Source organism: Syngnathus acus, chromosome 13, assembly GCF_901709675.1.
Source record: "Syngnathus acus chromosome 13, fSynAcu1.2, whole genome shotgun sequence".
Taxonomy (NCBI): Eukaryota; Metazoa; Chordata; class Actinopteri; order Syngnathiformes; family Syngnathidae; genus Syngnathus; species Syngnathus acus.
This window is the reverse complement of record NC_051098.1, coordinates 1,805,475-1,808,374: the sequence shown is the minus strand read 5'-3', so window position 1 is coordinate 1,808,374 and position 2,900 is coordinate 1,805,475. Positions and strand designations below refer to the sequence as shown.

At 45.3% G+C, this 2,900-nt stretch overlaps 1 long non-coding RNA gene across 1 annotated transcript; it reads left to right on the top strand.

Annotated features, from left to right (window-relative positions):
- The first annotated feature begins 1,949 nt into the window (after window positions 1-1,949).
- LOC119132920 lies at window positions 1,950-2,360 on the top strand. The gene is made up of 2 exons (XR_005100006.1): window positions 1,950-2,112; window positions 2,224-2,360. It is a non-coding gene; the product is annotated as an uncharacterized LOC119132920 (long non-coding RNA).
- The last annotated feature ends 540 nt before the right edge of the window (window positions 2,361-2,900 follow it).

Genomic DNA, 2,900 nt, shown 5'->3' with positions numbered 1-2,900 from the left:
GATATATACATAATCAGTCAAAACGTTTCTACGTGTATGTCCACAACAGAGTTCAAAGGATCCGGCAATCCACAGACCCAAAGCAATGGCGGTACGTGCCTACGGAACACAACCCAGCTGACCATGCCTCCAGATTGGTTCAAGCTTCCATCCTCACACAAACCAACTGGTTCACAGGTCCAGCCTTTCTATACAAACCACAAGCAGCCACTGAGCATCAACAGTCATTTGAAATCATCGATCCAGACTCAGATGTGGAGATCCGACCACAAGTAACAAGTTGCATGACGGGCCAAAGAGACAAGCGCTTGGATCCAGAGAGATTTGAAAGATTCTCATCTTGGAAGTCCTTGCAAAGAGCGGTGGCAACTCTTCTCCATGTAACTCGTTCTTTTAAGTCAACAAACGGGGATGTCACTGTATGTTCTGGATGGCATCAGTGTTCAAAGCCTCACAGTGTCGATGAGTTGTCAAAGTCATCTGAAGTCATCCTTCGTGCTGTACAAAGAGCCTGCTTTTCTGAAGAATATGACTCCCTCTCCAAGGGGCAAGACGTTAACAAGAAAAGTTCATTGTCAAAACTAAATCCTGTTATAGGCCCAGATGGCTTGTTGAGGATTGGAGGGAGACTGAAGCTGGCAGATCTCAGCGATCCTGAAAAACATCCAATCATTCTGCCAGGTAAACATCATGTGTCCACATTGCTCATAAGACATCATCACGAACGGGTTGAACACCAGGGCCGAAGTTTCACAGAGGGCGCTGTACGAGCCGCTGGCATTTGGTTGATTGGTGGTAAGAGACGCATAAGCAGTATTTTACATGGATGTGTCACCTGTCTTAAACTTCGTGGAAGAAGAGAGAGGCAGAAAATGTCGGACCTTCCCCAAGAACGGTTGAGCACTTCACCTCCCTTTACATACACTGGTGTGGATGTCTTCGGTCCCTGGTTTGTGACAGCAAGGCGCACAAGAGGAGGCTTAGCTCAAAGTAAACGATGGGCTGTTCTGTTCACATGCTTGAGTACCCGCGCCGTCCATATAGAGGTGATTGAGTCCATGGATACTTCCTCCTTCATCAACTCCCTGAGAAGGTTCTTTGCAATCCGTGGCCCTTCTCAACAGCTACACTCAGACCGTGGAACCAACTTCATTGGTGCTTGTAAAGAGCTGGAGTTTGAGAAAGTTCTGAAGGAATCAGAGGTCCAAACATACACCAACAGTCAAGGTTGTTCATGGCATTTCAATCCACCACACTCCTCACACATGGGCGGTGCGTGGGAACGCATGATCGGAGTCGCAAGGAGGATTTTGGATTCAATGCTGATGCGTACTCACTCCTCAAGTTTGACCCATGAAGTCCTGTGCACTTTTATGGCAGAGGTGACAGCCATTATCAACTCTAGACTGCTTGTTTCTATTTCATCTGATCCAGATGCTCCTCAGATACTCACACCGGCAATGCTCCTTACTAACAAGCAAAGTTTTCTACCTCCATCTGGGAAGTTCACCGGCAAAGACTTATTCAAGCAGCAGTGGCGCCAGGTACAAAGGTTGGCTGATCAATTCTGGAGTCGCTGGAAGCGCGAATACCTGCACACTCTGCAAGTTCGACACAAATGGCAGGAATCGAGACCTAACATTGTGGATGGGGATGTCGTTATGTTGAAGGACAGTAAAACGTGTCGTAACGACTGGCCCATGGCCCTTGTGACTAAGACCTTTCCTGGACGTGATGGAAGAGTTCGCAAGGTCGAGATGAGAGTTGTTAAAGATGGATCCGTGAAGAAGTTCTTTAGACCAGTTACAGAGATTATTCTGCTTCTGAAATGGCAGGACTGAAACGTTTAACTGTAGGATGTTTTAGTTCAATGTGTGGCATCTTGTCAGATACCAGGCGGGGAGTGTTCTGCCCCGAAACTTGTCTGTTTGACTATTATATTGGTTTATATTGCGTTTGATAGATAGACTTTTATTTTGAAGGCGATGTCTAGCAGGAAGTCGGCCGTCGGCCATTTTGTTTTAATCACAACAAACCGTGTGCAGCTAGTGCTAGTCAAGTGTTCATCCATGGTCATCCTTGTTTCTGTTTGTGCCTTCGACATCATCGTCTGTAAGTTTCCATTTATACTTTAAAGCTCTATCATATTTTCGTATTATTTATGAGGAGTCTTTATTGTAAGTATAAATGTTTATGTCGTATTTTTTCTGTATCGCTTTTCAGTTTTACTCCATGTTTTGGGAGAACACTGCAATAAAAAGGAGCTTTGGAAGCTATACCCTGACTCAGTGTCTACCTTAGCAGGAGTTAGGCTTACTGCTGAATTGGTGTTAGAAACACACACAAGGAGAGCAGGAAAGAGGGTGTGTTTTACCGAAGTCAAATTCCTTGTTTGGCACGCTCAAACATGGCGAATAAAAACTCTTGAATCTTGGAAGGGGTCTATGGTGGGGGGAGAATGGATCTGATGTGCTCCATGACAAGCCGCTCAAAGCACTTCATGATGATGGGCGTCAGTGCCATGGGGCGGTAGTCATTGAAGCAGGACGGAGCAGGTTTCTTCGGCACAGGTACGATGGTGGCAGCCTTGAAACACGAAGGGACGATGGCCTGCTGCAGGGAAATGTTAAAGATGTCCGTGTAGACAACCGTCAGCTCCCCAGCGCAGTCTTTCAGCTTCAGTGGGAAGTTGTGGAATACGTAGGCAAATGATGAACAGTTGAAAGTTGGAATGGGTTGAATCGGTTGAAAATGCAGAAATTAGAAGGAAAAAACAAAATTTTGGAGAATTTGGCGTGAATTTCAAAATTTAAAATTTGGAATTTTTGGTAAGTGGGAAGTTGTGGAATAGGTAGGAAAAAGATGAACAGTTTAAAGTTGAAATGGGTTGAATCGGTTCA